The 22,485-nt window shown below is 39.0% G+C and overlaps 1 pseudogene; it reads left to right on the top strand.

Annotated features, from left to right (window-relative positions):
- LOC117409397 (rho GTPase-activating protein 7-like) overlaps positions 1 to 21,052 on the top strand; it is a 184,130-nt pseudogene extending 163,078 nt beyond the window's left edge.
- Positions 21,053 to 22,485: the final 1,433 nt, after the last annotated feature.

Genomic DNA, 22,485 nt, shown 5'->3' with positions numbered 1-22,485 from the left:
TCTGCTGAGGAAAGCCATTTGCTATGTTCGCCATTTGGCACTGAATGTCTAAAGCCTTTTACAGTTAGTAAGACAGTGTCTTACGCCTGTAAAACAATGTCATGACAGCATGTGTCAGCACTTTGCAGGTCTGTTAGAATTATAGCACAGCATTTCAAATTGAGGCTCTCAAAATGCCCCCCCCCCACTGCTGTACTCGCCTTACTGTGGTACACCAAGTGATCAGGATGCCCTAGCTTTCTTTTCCAAACCTTCTTTTGAGATTTTGCTGTAGTACTCACTGTAGATAATAATTATTATTATTATTTATTTCTTAGCAGACGCCCTTATCCAGGGCGACTTACAATCGCAAGCAAATACAAATACATTCAAGTGTTACAATATAAGTCATACAATAAGAACAAGAAATACAATAATTCTCAAGTGTGACAAACCACAATTCAATAATACAGCAGATAATAGTGAAAGTAATGGGAGTTCTTCAACCACCAATTAGAATGTGTACATACTGTACACAAGAGGGGCTTTTAGAAAGTATTCCCAACAGGCTTTGTGAAAACAGAACATGAAATAAAGCTGTTTCCAGTCCACATTTCCGGTTTCCATTTTATCACACAAAAATCCTATTTGATTACAGATGGTAAAACAAATAAAGGGTCCTCTGTGCTTCAACTGTGCTCTTGGCTTTCTAATGTAAGAACACATGAGTATTTAAGGCCGTTGTGACTAGTTTTTTCACATTTGTAACAGAAAAATAGAAAATAAAGTAAATGGTAGAATTTTTAAATTGCCCTCAGTATTGGTTTAGTCCATGCAGCCCTGTAATCCTGGAGTTAAAGATGTTTTACACAAATCTCTCTCTGTCATTACGTATATGTGGCTTTTACTGCAGTTTGAGTTCAGCTTCCTAGAAACTTTTGGTATGTTAACGGAAAGTTCACAGCTGTAAACAAACTTTTTTCTAAGTTATGCTTTTGAGGTTTAGAGTGTGGATCATATTCATGCATAATCTACAATGTGATTTTATTTATTTTTTGTTTTGTTGTATTTTAAATCCAACATCCCATACAACTTATTTAATCACTGTTCTTATGACAAGAAAACTGTCAAGTTATGTTATTCAGGTACTAGGTGCTATTTTTTTTAAAAATTATTATTAAAGCTAATAGGAACTAAGGTACTAAAACTGTTTACCCATCCAGTGGTAAGACTCTAGTGGTTGAGCCTGTTTCAAAGTCTGCTCCATCAGGAGAGATAATTGCAGGTATGCCTGGGTAGACATTGGAATATAGGACTACCTTCCCATCTGATAACTTGATCCATGTGTTGATGAGCAAATTCGTATATTCAGCATGTGCCTTGAACCTATAAAACTGTGTAGCTGAATTTGGTTAAACTGGTGATGTCAGGGTAGAATGCAAATGAGTCACTTTTTTGCTTGATTTTACACAGGGCCCTACAATTGGCTTACTATGCATGGTTTCTTCTACTATTGTAAATATATTCATAGTTGCAGGTTCTTTGAGTTTCAGACAACTTATTAAAAGGGAACTGTCTTATGGCTTTCATTCCAGGAGTGCCAAGTACCAACTGCTTAGTGTTAAATAACTGAGTAATATGCTCCTTATTAGGCATTTCTACCTTGAGAGACTAGACGTGCCAAGGGATTACAAGATTTAGTGAGCTAATGCTCTTCATGCAGAGTGTTGGTGCTGGTTTCTGCCATTCTAATAGAAAATATGTGCAAATTGCTAATAGATCTAAAACTGGATTAAGATCATTAGATTACTGTTCTGTTTTGTTTTTCTATTGCATATCTTTAATCTTAAAATGTTCTGTTTTATTCTTGGGTCAAGATGGAAGAAACCAAATATGTTGGTATTTGAAATGTACGCCCTTGAGGCATTTATCAGTAGATTTCCCTGACACAGATCTCTCCTGTGATTTAAGAATGCCAGTTAAACCACAATTGTTTAAACTGCTACCTGACCATTGCTTTAGAAAGCTTCAGTTTCTGCCAACTTATCAGTTCCTCATTCTGTTTCATTATTAGTTTTGTTTGTCTGAAATACTACAGCAGTATTACCACTATCTAGTTATTTGAAAACATACCAGGCCAGCGCTAAAAATAAATAAGAAACAGAAACATCTCTACAGTATGTGTTGCTTTCTAAAATGTTGGCAGGTTGCTATAGCACATGTTTTGCTGTGCATTCCTGCCATGCAAATAAGTAACAGTAGGTTGTCTTGTTTCTCTTTTCTTTCAGAAATTGAGGCCAAGGAGGCGTGTGATTGGCTACGGGCAGCAGGGTTCCCACAGTATGCACAGCTCTATGAAGGTAAGGCCAAGCACCCCTGACAGCAGCTGCTGTTAAAGCTGATTTAGTATGGAGAATGAATTATGTATTTTCATAGTAATTACAGACAAGCATTTTTGGACTTGGGGTTAGACTTCATTTTAAGTTCATCTTCTGTATTTTAAAATTGTAACCCCACCACCAATGCTACAAAGAAAATGTATTATTTATTTTTTATGTTAAGGAAAAAATGATACTTCTATTTATATATCTTTCACACTTATTAGTATTTAAAATAATACACTCAGCTGTCCTGTGAAATTAATTGTTGCCAGTTTCATTAGCAGCAAGTGTATCGGATAACGTTCTTTACATTCCAGCAATGGTACTGTGTGCTACTCCTCCCTGATTGCACTGTTTATAATATAGCCTTTTTGTTTTGAAATGATTGACCACAACCTTTAACACACATTTAATACAAATAACTTTTTTCGAACATTTCGGGGGGGGGGGGGGGGGGGGGGGTAGCTTTTTTTTTACATGTCATTTTTCCTGCCTCAGAATGAGTTTTGTTCAACAGCAAAAGTATATAAGAACATACACATTTTTTGCGTTGTTATACATTATTAATTGTATACTTACTGTTTACTGCAGTTTCAAAAGAATAGTTGGCAGAACACCATCTATATGCAAAATGTATTGTTCAAGGGAAGTTTGTATTGTCAATGGAGTGTCCTTATAAAAAATATATATATTGTATATCCTTGTGCCTTTCATGCAGGAGGCAATATTTTTACAATTAAAAGGTGCACTAAAATCGATAACACTTGTTGTTGTTTCTTATTTATTCGTGACAGGAATTTCAAGTAAATTCAACTACTGTTGACAACAAACAGGTTATTTTGATCCCCTAGAAATTTGAGAAAGCTAATCCCTCTGTTGTTTGAACTGTAAGTGGTATAAACATGTAGAAGATCAGACAGATAACTACACATCTAGTGGTGGTGATGTTTTATTATAATGAATTCAGTACCCGGAGGAATATATAAGTCTTAATTTATTTTTTTATTCGTTTTTCTAAATAGGGTTTAATGGGTGTTTTGTTGGACTTGACTTGTTTGTTTTATAACAGGAAAAGTCTTTTCCAGTGTCCTTCAAATGCTTTGATCCCTGCTTGCTGTGGTTTCAGCTCTACATCTGTCTTTCACCTCAGTTTTGTCACCCTTTTTTTCCGCGACCTTTTCGTTCTGCTAAAATGAACTCTCATGACATCAGTAAGTCCCTGGGCATGTGCAGAGGCTGGAATTCCTCTGGATTTTTCTGTACTGTTTATCTTCAACGGGCAAGTCATCTGTTTTTTGGCTGGCAGACAGAGACAGATGCTTGCTTTGAAGAAGAATACCTCTGAAGATTGTGTCTTCTGGTTTACCCACCCGTCTTGATTTCCCCACCTTTCAGATTCCCTGTTTCCCATTGAAATCTCATCTGTAACCAGGGACCATGACTTTCTGGATCGAGATGCCATTGAGGCATTATGCAGGTAGGCAAAAATCAATAGCACTTTCCCCACTTCTCTAAACTGAATACATTGACTTTTTTCCATTATTAATTAGTAATTTTGCAGATGCTTTTATCAAAAGTGACTAGGAGGTGAACTATGCATCACAACTGCTGCTGCAAAGTCATTTAGACTTTTTACTCCTTGGATAAAACCATTTCCCATTATCTAGATTCGCTCATTTTTATTTTGACCCCAACCAATAAATCACTTTGGATTCTGAGAAGTTCTGACATTCCACTGAGACATTTCACACTGAAAGTAACACTTGAACTACTACAGACAGCAGTAGCAGCACACTTTGCAGTGGAATGTTGAGGTGTGTGGTGCTCTATAGCTCTTTCTCCTTTTACTTTTCAAATTCCCATAATGAGCAGGCATTATGCAGCTTTAATGGTTTGGTATGAGTATCAAATTGTTTAATTTACAATTGCAGTGAACGTGGTACCTTCGCTGTGTTGGCTTGCGATTTCCTGTATATTTCCCACTGATTCTTGGAAACTGAGAAATATTCCTACTCAGAAAAATATTTGAATATAGAGCTTGCATATGATCATTTGACAGTCATGTTAAATACAAATGCATCATTATGTTCCCATAATGAGCAATGCATAGTACATTGGCTAGTCTAAACTATGTGTTCAGTTTGACAAATACCACTGCTTGAAAGAATGTGAAATGATGTGTCCCTACACTGTACTAGCTAGTCAAAATGTCAACACCACTTAAGATTTACGACTGACAATGACTGCTAAGTGTCTCATTACCAGGGGTCATCTTTAGAGTTCAGAAAATTCCATTTACTTTATCGGCTATCCTATTGGTGATTTTAATCAATACTTCAACAAAAGCATGCTTTTGTTGATCTCTTAACATCTGACAGCATGAGGTCAGGTTAACCCATAAAGAGAATATGTTGCATAAGCCCTAAAGATTTCCTGTCAAGTCTGGTGAAAATTAGAGCAGCTTTAAAATCTCATGTGCAGATGGAATATAAAACAAAACTAAACAAAAAAAAAAAATTGCCTTTTACAGATATTCAGTTTTAATTAACATTTACTATCGGTATACAAAAACCTGTATTTCAAAGATAATCATCTCTGTGGCTAGGCATGCTGTTGAATCGGTGATGTTTTACCATTTATAAGAGATAATGTAATGTGTGAATTCATCTAGTATGCTGGTTTGAGAGAGATTATTTGATTGGTACTAGGACATTTATTTTTTAAAGACATAAGATGAAAAACAAGATTACCTTTACAAAGAGGATATGCTCAACAAAAATGCAGATTTTTTGTGGGTAAGCATGTAGATAGGGAGTTTTAATCTTTGCACATACCCTCATCCATTAACCAACAATGGCTTTCGGTGTAATAAAACCTAACCTGCGTCACAGCTGTTGTGTTTACCTTCTTTAGTAAAAAAAGTTATCTTTATCAAAATAGGCATCAGTGTTATCTAAGGGTTTTCTCCTGTCACGGTATTATATTTAAATGCCAGTACTATTTGAACAATTCTTGAATCAAACATTCTCAGGTCAGAACTGTTTTCCTCTCCTACATCAAAGAAAGCAGGCTGGTTTTTAAGGAGGATAATTGCGTGCGACAGGATGGCGGCAGATACAACATGATAGGAGGAGTAGGTACTTGACTCAAAGGGCAGGATACTGTAAAATCCCAAGAGGGAAGGTTCTCCGCACTGACTGATGTGGAACCGAATCATGGGCAGTGGGTGTAGTGACATACACCTTCAGGGTTGCAGCACAGGCAGAGTTAGTTGATGGAAGGTGAGGAATGGCCCAGCTGGCAACTTGCATCTGGAAGACATTACTCCCTGCGCAGTGCAGTCTTGAACTTAGCTCAATGGATCCTTCTATCATAGTAGACTAGATAGAGTCCTCCCAGATGGTAGTCTGGAAACATTTATGTTTTTGAAAGCTCTGTTTTGAAGAATGTTTTTGCAAAACTGTTTTGCCAGCGTGGTGACAGTTAACTCTTCAGGTGAGCACGTGTGTGAAAGTAGAGCATGACTTTATAATAAGGTTCTTGTTCATGAAAAAACTTGTCTATTTCCCATATTCCAGGGTTAGAATGTTAATCAAGTTTCTTGTGTCTGGTTCACAGACGGTTGAACACCCTTAACAAATGTGCTGTGATGAAGCTAGAAATCAGTCCACAAAGGAAAAGGGTAAGTTTTTCTAGCCTTTAAACATCTTGCCTCTTATGTTTTCAGTGTTTCACAGCTGTAATTTGTACCCAAGTTACTGTAGTTGTATGCTTTTCTTAAATGTCTGTCTGTGTTTGTTTTTTTTTGTTTTTTTTTGTTTGTTTATTTGATGAAAGTTATTTGTATATAATGGATATGATATAATTACAGCCATGAGCTGAACAATTGTAGAATTATGTGGTAGGGTAAAACCATCATCTTTTCTGCTAGATTTGTAATGTTCAATTCAAAGCTAGTTATTTTTCAATTGTGGGCCGTTATACAGTATAAGTGTGTCTTGAATTAGAGTGGGCAGGTAGGTGATCTTTGCAGTGATGGCAATTCTATTGGGGGCTTTGCTTTACTTTACAGTAGAACTCTGCTGGGATTAAGGTTTTTCAAGATAGGCCTGTATAAAATAATTAAGCAGAAGTGTGCAGAATAACAGTAATGCTTCTAAAGAGAAATTGTGACGTCCAATCAATAATCCCTTTGTAGGTGGTCAGTGCCTCTGCGGGCTCCCGTGTACTGTATTAGAATTAGTAACCATCAACTGGTAAATTATTATATTTGACATTCCATGTGCTGCATTTGTGTTGCTCATCTGCACTCTGCTGGTTTGCCTGCATTGAAATGAGGTTTGAGATGAATATGTCCAAATGAGTTAACAGTGGTTCCTGTTGACACCTCAGGTAAGGAAAGGGCAGTGAAAAGTGGGGAGGCTATTTGCTTACGGTACTTTATGTAGCAAAACCCTCCCCAGCCTTGGAATGCATGCCTACCTGTAACGCAATAGACTTTCTTGTCATTCCTTGGCTTCATGGTGTGGAACAGTCAGTCATCTGTCTAGGTCTGTGACAGATTTGTGATAACACATAAAATATGTGCATAAATATTGATTATTTGTGCAGTAGAGTGGCTTTTCGCTGGGATCAAAGGAAGGGAACAAGCAAGCGATATGATTTTAAACGAACAATACTAAAGTGTGTCCAATTTTTGGTTGAACAGAAGTGTAAATGGGTAAGTCTGTCTTTTGTGATTTGTTATATATGCTTAACTGATTCAGTTATGGTGGTTTTTATTTTATGTATTTATCAAATTAATGGAATTTAAGGAATTCAAAGGTACACAATTATGCTTCTCAAACAAGAAATTGATCTCTCTTGAATCAGATTGCCATGTGATTTAAAAAATGTAGGATATATCATCGCCTTTAATTAGGTATAGATGAAGCAAAGTTTCAAAGCACTGTTTGATTTGAGGCGGTTTGATATGGGAGTTCATAGGATACCCATCCAAGGTTGTCTCTGGCTGGCAACAGGGGGGCAGCCTAGAGCCAGTGAATTGCAATAAAATGTATAGACCTTTGTCGCCATGGCATTAGTCACAGTGAGAAGGCTTCCAAAGCTATGCTGTGACTGTTTCTCTAAATTGGAGCCAGGCTTCCTGTTGCAAGATCAGTTATTAATTGCCGTAAAACAAGGGAGTCTAAGCACAAGGCCCCTTTTGAAAAAGAAGCTAGTCTGAATTGATTCCTGGCACCAGCTGATTCTAGTTTAACTTTAGGAGCAAGATTGGAATTTCCTGTTACCTCTGGGGCATCTTCTGCAGTGATAAATTAATTCGAGATACACAGGAGCCAGTGGTAATACAGAAAACCAACACAAACTATAGCTGTTTATCGTAATGTCTGTTTAAAAGAACAGTCTGTATAGTTTCAGTACCTGGATGTAGAATATTCACTTGGCAGTACAGCTAGAGGTACTTCTACATTGACTGAACTATGAAACACAGTTTGTCTTGGCTTATATCGGAATGTCTTTTTTTATTTTGATTATATGTAAGTACAGTGTCTGTCATTATTTAAAGAGCTAGACAACCCTTGCGAGAGAATCAAAATCAACGATGTTCTGTAAACACAAAGAGACTGTACTGAAAAAAAGTGATGGCAACTTTGTTCATTGACGGTTCATGAAATGATTAACTGTTTTTAGTGGCAGTATCAGAAGCCATCTTTTTAATTTATTTATATATATATATATATATATATATATATGCTCCCTCGCTATAACACGGGTCTCAGGGGGCACACAATATGAACGTTGTAACCGAAGAGCGTTATAAATGGGGAAGGGGATGGGGGCACCGCGGGACACATCTGACTAAAATACAAAATAAAATAACTCATTCTCTATAATGCACATATAGTGAAGCAGAAATGTAAATTTCTGTGAATTAACCATGCATAAAGCACCATGTAATCAACGCTATATTTAAAAAAAAAAAAAAAAAAAAAAAGTAGCATTCCCACTCATGGATCATTTTAATTAGCAGTTTTTAAACTATAAATAGCCTGGCTAAACGGCAGTCGGGAGTTCAGTTCGAAGCGACAGACAAGCTAACCAAGTGCGAGTAGGAGAGCGGGTCGGGAGAGGGGAAGAGGGAATGGGCTCGCCCCAGGTTCGGTTGCCAGAGCGGGGCTGAAGCGTCTCGTCTCCCGGAGAAAGCTGCAACTCCTCCTGCAGCAAAAAAGTAAATGCATTAGGAAAGATAACCATGTAATAGGCCTAATATTAATTTAGTTATAAAACTAATGCTGAATAAGATGTCTGTGTTATAAAGTGCCAGCGCAGCTTTTCTTCAGTTCAGATACTGTATAAAAAGGGAGAGACAGAAACGGAAGTTAGACTGAGAAGTTGTTTATAGATTGAACAACACCGGTACTGTATTTACTGTAGAAATATTGCATGAATCAGTAGTGTAGAGAATTGGGGGACATGCTGTAGGAGCGTTGTATCCGAGGCGCGTTATAACCGAGAGCCTTATAGACAGGAAGCATTGTGTGTGTATGTATGTGTGTGTGTAATATATATATATATATATATATATATATATATATATATATATATATATATATATATATAATTAGCTCAGAGCCAGCTGCCCATATATATATAAATGAAATAAGGTGGAGTTTTTTTACTTTTTTTTTTTTTTTTTTTTTAAGGGGCCTGCTGCAAATATTTGTTTTGATTTGTTTTTCTTTTGATGCAGAGTGAAGACTCGGATGAAGATGAGCCTTGCCATCAGTGGCAAATGGACTTTTCAGAGGGACAGCAAGAGGTGGTCCAGGCTGGAGGAGCTGGATGTTTTTGCTTTGACTGACAACCCCGGCTCCTTCCCCCTGGAGGAGCCACTGCTGAAAGTAGGGATGAGCAGTGAAAGTGTCCTCACTGACCTGAGCGAGCAGCCAGAGGTGGGCTCTCTCCACAGTGTCGGCAGCAGCACGGGGAGCCAGGGAGCTGGACTGCAGAGTGCAGGCATGGGCGCCGCTAGAACCAGATCCGTGACCAGCATCTGCTCCTCAGGAAACTCAGTGGCCAATGAAGATTCGTTCTCTGAAGGCACGCCTTCCCCCAAGGAGAATTCAGGTTTTCAGTATGATACCAAGCCAGGAGGGAAGAGCACCAGGTCGAAGGCTAAGAGCTTTCTTAAGAGGATGGAGAGTCTACGACTGAAGAGCTCACCCAGCAAGAAAAAAAAGGTGACCTCTAAGTTGGTGATTAGCGGCCCTGTGTTGCGGGAAGGGATTGATGAGGACAAGCTCAGGAGCCTCAATTGTGTGGAGATCTCCAGGCTCAACGGCCACCACAGCAGCCTCCCGTGCAACAGGAGCATTTCATACGCCACACAGATGAGCAGCAGCAGCCAATCGGAAGCTGGCAGCAGCACAGTGAGCACTCCCAGTCCTGTGACCAGAGTCCGCAGCCAAAGCGCTGCTTATAACAACAGCAAACGAGGTGGCATGTACCTGGAGGGATTTGACCCCTTCAGTCAGCTGCAGCTGCAACAGCAGGAACAGTTGCTGCCCGCCAGCCATGACGTGGCCGAACGGAACCTCCGCAACCAGAAGGAAGCAGCCGAGGAAGACATGATCTTCTTCATCCCAGAAGGCCACAAGCCAGGCACCTTCCCCAAGGCACTTTGCAACACCAGTCCTCGCTGCAGACTGAGACGGGAGAGCAGTGACGACAGCTTCAAAGACTCTAGCTGCGGCGGCCAGAATCGCCGGAACTCGGCCAGCTCCATGGACAGCCGGCTCAGCATATACGACAACGTGCCCTGCTCTCTGCTTCTAGATGGGGAAGAGGAGCAGGCCCCCTACCCCAAACTGGATGACATTCTGCATCATGTAAGGGGACTTCAGAGGTTTGTGAACGAGTGGTCGGAGCAGGCCTGTGAGGAGGGGGATTCGGACTCTGCTCTTGACTCTGTCTCTCCCTGCCCATCGTCCCCGCTACAGAACCACCTGGAGGAGGTGGAGAATGAAAGCGACTTGGACAGCACAGGCAACTCCCTCCACGAACAAGAAGAGGTTGTGTGCAGCCGCGAGCGCAGGGACTCTGGTGTAGGCGCCTCCCTGACGAGATCAAACAGGTTAGTAATTTGTTTGCAATTTGTTCCTCGCAATATTTTTCTTTTCCCTAGCTTAAATCAGAGTGGGAATGTTGCACATTCCAATAGATTTCTTTCATTTATTATGAAAAGTATTGCAGCAATAGTCATGCACAGGAATGTACTGTTTTGTGGGTTACTCAAGCTTAAGAATGTGCTGTAGGAATTTGAATTTGAAGCCAACCTAAATCTACATTACATTTTAAAATGCTTTTTCTGTTGCTCAACTGTAAGTGGTAAATCAGGTAATATCACTGCACCCATGTTATTGGAATTGTACTTTACCAATTATTAAATCAGAAATTAGGTGTTAGATTTAATGCATATATTGTTTTCTATTGCACAGACCTCAGAAGTTGAGATGGCACAGTTTCCAGAGCTCACACAGGCCAAGCCTGTCTTCGTTTCTGCTACAAATTAATTGCCAGTCTGTAATGCAGATGAATCTCCTCCAGAAGTACTCCCTGTTGAAGCTCACAGCACTGCTAGAGAAATATACTCCCACGAATAAACATGGTTTCAGCTGGTGAGTGTCAATGCAGGGCTGTTTTCTGTAACCTAGACCCTAAACCGGCTATTGATGTTTGTAAGTTCATTTTTCTCTTGGATAACACAAAAGAGAGCATCAATAGATTTATATGTGTATGCTGTGGGACAATTTTATACAAGTCCAACTTAATTTAACCTGTAACAACTAAAAATAAATAAATACCCCCTCTATAAACTGCAAATTAAGATTTCAGCTTTTACTCACATTACTAGAACTATCCCAGATAATAAAATGACCTGGGTAGCTGCTTTGTTTAGTAACATCAAGCAGGGGCCAATTGGATAATGCAGGTGTTGGTTGTTCCATTACTGTAATTGCCAAGATACTGTAATGGAAAACCTCCTATTTACAGATATTTTGCACCCAGCTGGGGCCTCTGGAATTTGGCTGTGTAAAGAAATGAATCCCTCCCACTCCCACGTCCCCAGTGAGTTTCACCTCCAGCTTCAAAGCACCTACTGTTCAAACCGTTTATTATGTGAGCCACGTTAAATACAGAAGCCACTTGTTTGGTACTGACAGAACTAAGTATTGATGGTGGTTCCTACATGCTTTGGATGCTCAGTGGTGATCGTAATGTGTTCTTTTTAAATTCCAGTGCCGTTTCTTACAAACCAAGCATTATGCACACTTTCTAAATACCCATTGCTGTTCCATGTATTGCAGTCAGGGGTCTATTTGAGTTGCCATGGCAAAAGCTAAAACGAGCATACAAATAAGCATTTTGCTAAACTAATTGGAAGTGTATACACTGTTTTTTCTGTCTGATTTACGGTTTAAAGCTGGACACTTGGTGTAAGAAGGTTAACGCTCTAGACTTCTTTGCAATAGAAAATACTGGGTTCAAACCTCTGAACAGATACTCCAGAGGCCCTTCCCAACTGAACTAGAATATAAATTGACATTTGACATAAATTATTTGACATGTACATTAGTCAGTCTTGAAACTGCCAATAACATCTCCTCATACGTGAGGTGGGGATGTTTTTCTTTTTTTGGGTGGTCATTTGTAACTGATAGTTCCTTGTTGATGACATCTGATGCATTACATCAGTTCCCTCCTGCTGTAAATGCCACCAGGCATTCAGTCTATCACAATGTGCTGGTTCAGCGCTCCGCCCAACCCCCATTGTCTGATATCCCTTCTGTCTTCAGGCTGCAGACCAACTTACAGAGCTAAAGCATGTTAATAGCTGGCCTTTTGAGAACCCTATAATAGACACTACTCAGACAGCTTTAGGTCCTCGTTCCCCACCCACAGCTCCACATGACTTGGCCGTATGACAGTCAGCAAGGTATTTCTGTGTGCAGTCTGTAATCTTCATCATAATGAAGTTGAACTGTGGTGCCTGTCAGTGTACAAGAGCTGTAATAAGTAGAGGCAGTCCAAATCTGCAAGAATGCATGCAAAAGAACTGCTGATATTAAGTAGATATCTGCACAGTGTTCTGCAGAGCATCTTATGTGTTCAGTATTTGTATTAATAACGGCTTATAAAAATGTTCATCAAGTTAACATAATAATATCAAACAGTTTATGGGTTACTTTTAATACATCAATACGCTTTTTTCAGTAACATCTTTTGAAACCTGTCAAACAAAAACATCACATCAAATGAGATTTCTTTATTGGGCCTCATTTTCAAAGCCTTAACTCTCTTTAACTCCTACTTTTTTGAAGAAGACAAAACGTATGTTAATTTAACAAAACTAGAACCGAACAATTGTATATTTCAGGTCATTTTAGCAGTCTGTTTATGATGATGATGACTGGAAATATGGCAGGAGCCTGCAAATTCTGTGATTTCCGATTAATTCTTTTGTCCACCGATTTGGATTACCCCTAGTCGTAGCCATATAGAAATAAAGAAGCCCTGTATCAAATAGCATTACTGCAGTGCTTCTTTTTTCAGACTTTGTATACCTTTTTAATTTTCACAGGGCTGTACCAAAGTTTATGAAGAGGATAAAGGTCCCAGATTACAAGGACAGGAATGTTTTCGGAGTCCCACTTCAAGTAAATGTGCAGCGGACAGGCCAACCTCTTCCCCAGTGCATCCAGCAAGCAATGCGCTATCTCCGCAGCCAGTGCCTGGACCAGGTGAGGGGAAACATCCGTTACCCAACCTTATTAGTGTGATGTACAATATTTTGACATGTTGATCTTGAATTCCACAATTGTTAGGAATTTGATGAGAGGATTCAAAGATCCAAGTGTTCAGGTGAAATCTAATCCTGCTGTCTTCCACAGGTTGGGCTCTTCAGGAAATCTGGAGTCAAGTCTAGGATTCAGGCATTGCGACAGATGAATGAAAGCTGTACTGACAGTATTAGTTACGAGGAACAGTCTGCGTTTGATGTAGCTGATATGGTAAAACAGTACTTCAGAGATTTGCCAGAGCCACTGTTGACCAGCAAGCTTTCAGAAACATTCCTTCAAATATATCAGTGTAAGTAGTCCGGTCTTCTCCACAGTAAACACTTTTGATTTTCATCCCAGATTTTTAAAGGAAGTGGAACAAAGTAGCAAATTTATTTTTAGGCTGCATCTTGGATTGAGTGCCTGGGTCATAGACCATTTCAAACATGGCTCGAGAACAAAGCAGGATCATATGTTGTTTCTATTTTTAATGTTTGGATTTTTTGTATGTTCTGGTCAAGTTATTTTTCCCATCTGGGTCTTATAAAGCACACAGTAAAACATAAAGCAGGCCTCCACAGTTAACAATCTTGTGCTAAGCTCTTGTGTTTTTCATGAAAACATAACTTTCTTTATTATTATATTATTATTATTATTATTATTATTATTCTCCTCCATCCTTACAAAGAAGTTTATTATGACCTGTGACCAAGGACTTATTAATGTTTGACCTTAATGTGTACTGTTTGAAATCAAAGCTCAAAGTTCTAGGTGTAGTTTTTCAGGCTTGCTTGTTTAAAGTTTCTTAATAAGGCAGGAAAGGTTTTAACAAGACATATGAAATGCTAGTTTATTAATGTTTTTGTAGGAGTGTTTCAGATTTCACTTGGATAATTTCAGATTTACTTAATTGTTGACAGTGCTACATTGCATTGCACTGCACAAGGGAACAGGGATTAAAATGTTTGCTCCACATTGTTGTACAGATGTGCCCAAGGACCAGCAACTGCAAGCCATCAAGGCAGCCATCCTGCTCCTTCCAGATGAGAACAGAGAGGTGTTACAGACTCTGCTCTATTTCCTCAGTGATGTAACTGCCGCTGTGAAAGAGAACCAAATGACAAACAACAACCTAGCGGTGTGCCTGGCACCCTCCCTGTTCCACCTCAATACCCTCAAAAGGGAGAACTCTTCTCCAAGGTAGGCCCCAGTTTTACTGTATATAGCCTGAGGAAATATTTACTGCGGTGTCTTACCACAGATATTAAGATGGCAGTATTTTTTTTTTTTTTAGTAGTGTGCAAAACTTCCACAGCCAGGAAAAACATTTGGGGTGACGCTGTTTAACCCAAGTTAAAGAGTAAGTAGCGGGATTCCGAAAAATATAGCGTTACGCTTCCTCACGTGTTGCTACAACTGTTTAAATAACGCACCTGTAATTTGTTTTTTCATTGTTAACATCCTGACAACATTTTACACTTTTAACCTTTTACGGTCCTGTGTCGGACCAGGTCCGACATTACACTTTTTCATTTCCAGTCCGATGAGGGTCCAACATCATAAAAAGGCGTCCTTCACAGGTCCCTAGTCGTGTTTTTTTCCGGAAAAAGCAGAGAAAATCTTTCAATGGTCGAGAGAGGCTGATAGAAGCCGAAAAAGAAAGAGGCGGATCTGAGCAATATGCATAGTCCCTTCACCACAGACATAACACAGCCATAAACAAACAAGATAGCTGCTTCCGCATGCAACGCTCAAAGAATATCACTGACATTTGCCAAGTTTTTTGAGATGTTATAGTGATAAAATAATGACTTGGATAGCATTATTTATTTTGGTGATAAATCATCTCCTGATCACTCAATTTATCAGTATGATATGTGATAAATACAGTGAACAAGGGGTGGGGCAGGGCTGGAGATGCAGTACTGAGTGTCCTCTTGATATGCAGTGCCTTTTTAACCTGTTTTACTGTGAATAAAATTACTTTTAAACAGTGCGTGTAAAATAAACAGCTCATGTGAAAATAAATTAGACCTGACGCACCTGACAGGCGCTGAATAAATGGACCGCAAAGGGTTAATATGTGTTTCAAACCTCTTTTCAAAATGTCCGCTCTAGTGCACTGCAAGTAACGATTACAGGTAACACCGCAGTAATGAGCCATGATCTGGTATGAAACAGAAAAGCCAGAGCACACTTTTTGTTTTGTTTTTTTGTCTTTCGGGTGCGACGTAGTTGTAAGTGACTCTGCAGCTGATGCATAGTTCACACACCCTAGTCTCTGTAAGTTGCCTTGGATAAAGGCATCTGCTAAATAAACATGATAATAATAATAATAATAATAATAATAAAAAGTTGTCAGGATGTTAACAATGAAAAGAGGAATTATGTACATTATTTAAACAGTTGTAGCAACACGTGGGGACGTATAACGCTAAATTTTAAGAACCCCCTACTCTAAGCATGGTATTTGTTAATTTATTTCTTGAAACATGTGGGTTTTAAAGTTTTTAAAAAATCAAGCCTGTGGTGTGTTGTCTCTTTAAATATATATATATATTTTTTTTTACACTTGATTAGAACAAGCATTGGGCAGAGAGACTTTATCATTAAGTGTCCTGTTTTTATCTCCATTATGCTTAAATGTGGCTTGCCTCTTTTCTTCCTGTTCTTATACCACCAGACAGTAATATCTGGTAATCCAGTTAAACTGAGATAGATCCACATCTCAGAGCTGATGGTTTAACAAATTAGAAATCCTAACTATTGTGTTATGAAACACTGGGCTTTTTTAATATGACTATTCAACATTTTTATTGAGACGATCACTGATAAAGCCCAGGTGTGTGTGTTAGGCCAATCCTTCGGCAATTTAGTTACAATTTAAATAATGTACTTAAAGGATATATTAAAGCCAACCCTTTGATCTACTCCCTGGAAAAATTTTAGCCTTTGAGCCAGTTCATTTCTATGCAGATGTTTGCTCTGTTTTAGGTTACATTGCTTTACAGATTCCTGCATAATGCCTAGGCATCAGGACCATTGTTTACATGTAATTACGTGTTAATTAAGCCATTGTTCCTCCTTTTTATCTAGGGTGATGCAAAGAAAACACAGCCTTGGCAAACCAGACCAAAAGGACCTGAATGAAAACCTTGCTGCCACCCATGGCCTGGCCCACATGATTGCAGAGTGCAAAAAACTATTTCAGGTGTGTTTTTAGAGTTCACATTTCTGCTGAACGCAAAGAACAGTTTAAACAGACAATATTGGTACTGCACAGTGCATTTGCTGCATCATCACAGTAGATTTTTTTTTTATTTACTTCTTTTGTAATGTGCAGTTTTGCTTAATTTGACGTAACAAAACTACCTGTAATTACATCATTTTTTACAGTGTGGCCCTGGGCCATGTCACTACTTCTACTCCCTTTGTCCCACCCTGCTGTAAAAATAAAGATCAAACTACAGGAGACCTATGAAACAGTACTTCTAGTATTCTCATAATGTCTTAAGTAAAAATAAATTATAACTCAATGTATTGTAAAATGACCATTTTGTGTGTTTTTTTTTTTGTTTTTTTTTAATTGTTCTATTCCAGATTCCTGAGGAAATGAGCACCTGCAGAAACTCGTACGTGGAGCAAGGTCTGCAGCCCCCGAAGCTTGACGAGCTGGTGGGTAATAACAAAGAGCAATCTTCCGGATACAAGGCCTACCTGCAGGAGTGTATTGACGGCCTTCTAAAGGAAGCTAAGGAAAAGTTTAAAGGCTGGGACAGCTGTTCAACTTCAGAGCAGGCAGAACTGTCCTATAAAAAGGTACTTTGTGTTTTCATATTAACACTGCAATGATAATCACTTTTCTGGCAGAACCCCTCTGCTTCTGACTCCATTCCAGTTTTGTTTTTTTTAAATTGTTTTCACTAAAACAGTGACATAATTCTTAGGTGTGCAGAGCATAACTATTCTTGTTCGGTGTACTGTTATGACCATTTTGAAAACTGGCGCAGTTATTGGTATTTTAAAACAATTTAGGTGCATGTTCACTTTTGTTTTTAGTACTGAAATCTTTGATACTCTGCAGCCAGGAGCGATTGAATTTCCAAGCACTCAACTGCAAATTGTTTGTAAATGGGTGATAATAGTTGTTTGCAATGAGCACACAATTAAGTACAACACTTCAGATTTAATTGGGCAGCTGTTAAAGGATTTCGATTCTTTGTCTTTACCAATTGTTTTTTTCTGTTCTATTGCTAGGTGTGTGACGGCTCTCCTCTCCGACTGTGGAAAGCCACTGTTGAAGTGCCAGCTGCTCCAGAAGATGTGTTGAATCGAGTGCTTCGAGAACAGTATCGGTGGGATGACGACCTTTTGGATTCAAAAGTAATCGAGAGTTTAGATAACCAGACTGAAATCTACCAGTATGTCCTGACAAGCATGGCTCCGCATCCCACCCGGGATCATGTAGTGCTGAGGTAAGGACCTTTTTAATAACTCACTTACTTTGCTTCTCGGGGAGAGTACAGTGCATCACATTTCAAAATGGCATAGGCTATGTTTGTGTGGGTTTTTTTTTTTTTTTTTTGTATGCCTCAGGGGTTTGGATTTTCTATTGCAGGGGTATGCAACTTCAATCCAGGTCTTTGTTCTAGAATAGCCTTAATTAAATTTAACCAATGAATCCTTTGACAAGGTCCTAAAGAACTTAGTCATTTAATTATACCTCCTAATCCGGGGGGGGGGGGGGGGGTGCCCATCCAAGACCGGAGATACCTACCCCTATTGTATTGCTTTGAATTATACTTGAATTTTAGATTTTTAAAAAAAAAATATATATATATATATAATGTGTGTGTTTAAGCAAAACACATTTATTATTATTATTATTATTATTATTATTATTATTATTTGTTTATTTAGCAGGCGCCTTTATCCAAGGCAACTTAGAGACTAGGGTGTGTGAACTATGCATCAGCTGCAGAGTCACTTACAATTATGTCTCATGCGAAAGACGGAGCACAAGGAGGTTAAGTGACACAGCCACCCAGCCTCATTCCAGGTCTTTGAATGTCTTTGTTTATTTACGGTCATCTTTTCCATTTTTGGTTGTTCACAGAACCTGGACAACAGATTTGCCAAAGAGAGCATGTGCACTAGTTGCTACCTCTGTGGACCATGGTGTTGCTCCACTGATGGGGGTCCGAGTCAACGTGCTAACATGCCGATACCTAATAGAGCCCTGCGGCTCAGCAAAATCCAAACTGTCCTACATATCCCGGATAGACTGCAGGTATGTAATCCATTTTTGGCCAGCTGTTTTATTCAGTACAGGACAGGGTTGGAGAAGGACATACATCTAATGTCTGTGCTTCCCCATTTTATTTGAATGTGTATCTGTAGTAGATTACAAAGTGCAAGTCCTGTGTGTGTGTGTGTGTGTGTGTGTGTGTTTTCCATTTGGATAGGGCCAGTAATTAAATCTTTCATTTAGCTATTTTTATTTAATTTTCAAATCAATATCAATGGACCCTGCTAAGAGCAAATGCCTAGCTTCTGCTCATGGTCACCAGAGTCAATATGAGAGTGTCGACGGTATACATGTGTGTGAGTTAACCTCTAATCATGAACGTCAGCAATACATCTAGAATCAACAGTAAGGCTCCATTGCCTGACCTTAGTAGCATCTGCCTGCACCTCCCCTGGCTAACCCAACATGCTTTCACTGTGGAGGCAGACACACTGATTTTTAGCCGGTTTCCTTTCTTGAGAAAACCTCTTGTATTGCTAAGTCTGCTCTCAGGACGAGGTGATTAGCATTTCGTAATTGATTGAAAAATCTAGGTTTACATACCATCTGACTAGAAATATCCAACCCAAGTAGTACCCTCCTATTTGGTTGTTATGTTCTTTGTCTGTAAAGTACTGGCGCCACTTTTAATCACTAAATTGATACCTAATAGACTGAAACAGCATTTTATGTAATTGTTATTTATTTATGTATTTTTTTCTGTTTGCAGGGGTCGTATTCCGGAGTGGTACAATAAGATGTTTGGACAGTTGTGTGCAGCAGAAGTGGTTAGAATACGGGACTCCTTTAACAGTCCTCCACTTGAAAAATAATTCTACAAGCACAAGGCACAAGCTAATTATAGTGATTTGCATTTTGAGTTTTACACAACATGTCTGCCTACGCCAGTGCCACCTTGAATACATCCAATATTGTCTAAACTTGGCTTAAAATAGCCCTCTGCTGATGATGAGATGCTTCAGCTGACTTGGCCTGCTATATATATAGAAACTGAACTGTGGCGCTATATATATATATATATATATATATATAATATATATATATATATAATATTTTATCATTTTTTTTTTAATATAAATGCTGCTTCGTTTTAAGGAACAGGACTCTTGGTGTAGGTCCTGACTGTAATAGACATGAATCTTGGCTCTTTTAGGGTGCTCTGAAATCACTTCGTTTGACAAAGGGCTACTATTGCTTCTGGGAAGCAAAAAAATGTTCTTGTACATGTTGTGGACAAATCAATTTTATTCTGAATACATTATCATGTGAAAATGTTTTTAATGTAATTGGTGTTGTAGCAACTATAATGGAGTGTGGTGTATAATGTCTTCTGTGCATTTGTGTACTCAGAAGTTCATAGAACGTTCTTGGGAGGGGAATAGATGAATGGATCAAATTGCATGTATTGTTTTTCAGAGTGATGTATCGGTGTGTGGTAAAGTATGGTGGCTGGTACACCAGTAGGTGAAATTGATGGCTCAGAGAGTTGCAGTACAGTTGGACCTGTGACTGGTGACTACCAGATGGACCAAATAACAACCATCAAGCTTTTCTGTTGAGTGTGTGTTCATTTGTTAACCAAGTTTGTAAAGTTTTTAGTAGGTTTAGGTTGACAACAATAAACGTAACCCTTCTGTCTTCCTGTATAGACCTGTCTGAGGTAAAATATATCACAGTTGTAGATCACAAAACCATTACTGGTGTCAATGTTTGTATTAGTCTGAGTGTTTTGAACAAGTATTTTGTTGCTGTAGTTTTTTTAGGAGCTTAGCTAGCAGTAGGTGTATTTCTGGGACAACAAATTGTGTGTGTGTATATATATATATATATATATATATATATATATATATATATATATATATATATATACTCAATGCCAAACTCATAATGAATAATTAAACGAATGAGCAAGATTTAAGATTGCTGCAGTATTGTTTTACTGTATCTTTCACTGGAATATCTCTTTGGAAGTCTTGTAGAATGGGTACTAAAGATTAATAAATTGGTCCTTTTATAAAGGTGTTTTTTTCATACAGGTTTTACTGTAGAGATAAAAAGATACAGTGATGTTCAAATATATCCTGTTTACACATGCGAGTGTGGTGATGGTAGTGGATGAATGCTAATTTAAGAAGGAAAATGTAGAATTTGTACTTTACCATGATCAGTGTTACTTAACATATCTTAATGAAGTGTTTTTTTTTGTTTGTTTTTTTAAATGTATGCATTTCTCATACTTGTAACATCTGATTTTTTTTAACATTTTTTAATTATTTTAAATTTGCAGGTTTCTAAATAGCTGTATATACCATTGTTGTAATTGTTTAACTATATACTGCCAAATAAGGATTAAACATGACAATGGCATTTATTTAAAAGTATTTGTGTATTTATACCTCCAAATAACATGCATTGGTTTTTGTACCTCTCATTAGTTTATTGTAAATGTTACTTACGATATATAAATAAAATGTTTTTCTTGTTTATACTCTGTGTACAGATCATAACCATTCCGTGCATTATTAAATGTGTAAAACAAATGCAATACTTTTTGTGGTTATCATTTAAACTGTGCAACCTGTATATTGGCTTAAATATTGGTCATCTGGAGAAAGGGGTTAGGTACAGGAGGTCCCCGGTTCTAATCCCGATTCAGCCACTGGCTCATTGTGTGACCCTGAGCAAGTCACTTAACCTCCTTGTGCTCCGTCATTCGGGTGAGACGTAATTGTAAGTGACTCTGCAGTTGATGCATAGTTCACACACCCTAGTCTCTGTAAGTCGCCTTGGATAAATGCGTCTGCTAAATAAACAAATAATAATAATAATAATAACCATGTGTAACAGTTTGGTATGTAAACCAAACACTTTAAATACAGAATTGCACATTCATTGGGAAGTCTCATTCCTGATCTGTTGGAGAAAGTAGAGGATGTCTCTGGGAAAATTGTTGTTGGTGGTCACATGGACGCAGCTTAAGGAAACTAGATGATAGTTCTCATACTGCTAGAGACGCTCCTTTACTGAGCAGTGGAGAGGGTAAACGTACCATGTTAATTTGAAGGTGTAGTTCCCCAAATGCTTAGATTTTATTTTTTATATTTAAGGTTTTTACTTTAGATAACGTTGAAAATATCATGGATGTACTGTAGATGGGGGTGGGTTGTATGTTTATAACTTGAAACTATTAGCCGTACATTCCAATATTGGACTCTGCTTTCGGCAAGATAAAATTAGATATAGTGGTGGAGACCAACCAAGATGTAGCTTCACTGTAGGCTAATAAATGAGTCTTCGGTGCTTTTCCTCTGCCAGGTGATGGCTGAAGTGTAATGCTGGCTCCAGGGATAGGCCTATTTTTGAGGTCTGCCTGGCGCATCAGCACAAACGACGCAGGTGATGCACGCTCCAGGGAACAACCAAAGTGCAGCCTCCCTAGCGCCTCAGCATGGCAATGGGTTGGGTGGGGCACTTCACAGGGTTCATCAGGTGGGCAAAACTACATCTGGGGAATATCAACAAAATCGGCTTTCTGAAACACTGGAATGCACATAAATAAGAAACTACTGACAAGCCTATGTGACCAAGTGCTGTTGAGTGCTCGCGCTCCCCCCTTCTGGGCGCTGGATGATCGCGCTCCCCCCTTCTGGGCGCTGGATGCTCGCGCTCCACCTCTTCGTATTGCGTGGGGCATATGGCCAACGTGTGCCCATATGCCCCACAGCCAGGGCACAACTCCGCCACGAGGTTCACAATATAAACCACCCAGCCATCCTCCCTGATCTCCTCCTGCTGTTGCTGCGGTTGCTGTTGCTGTTGCAGCTTACCTCTCCCCCTTCTCTTCCTGCCCCTTCTCCCTGCCTTCCTCTCCTGGGCCAGTTCCTCCTCCTCCTCATCCTGGAAGGGGCAGATCGCTACAGTGTGCCAGTACACCCCGCAAGCAAGGCACCAGCCTTGGTTTCTCCAGCCTTCC

Source organism: Acipenser ruthenus, chromosome 2 (genome assembly GCF_902713425.1).
Source record: "Acipenser ruthenus chromosome 2, fAciRut3.2 maternal haplotype, whole genome shotgun sequence".
In the NCBI taxonomy this organism is placed as follows: Eukaryota; Metazoa; Chordata; class Actinopteri; order Acipenseriformes; family Acipenseridae; genus Acipenser; species Acipenser ruthenus.
This window is presented reverse-complemented; position numbering and strand designations above follow the sequence as displayed.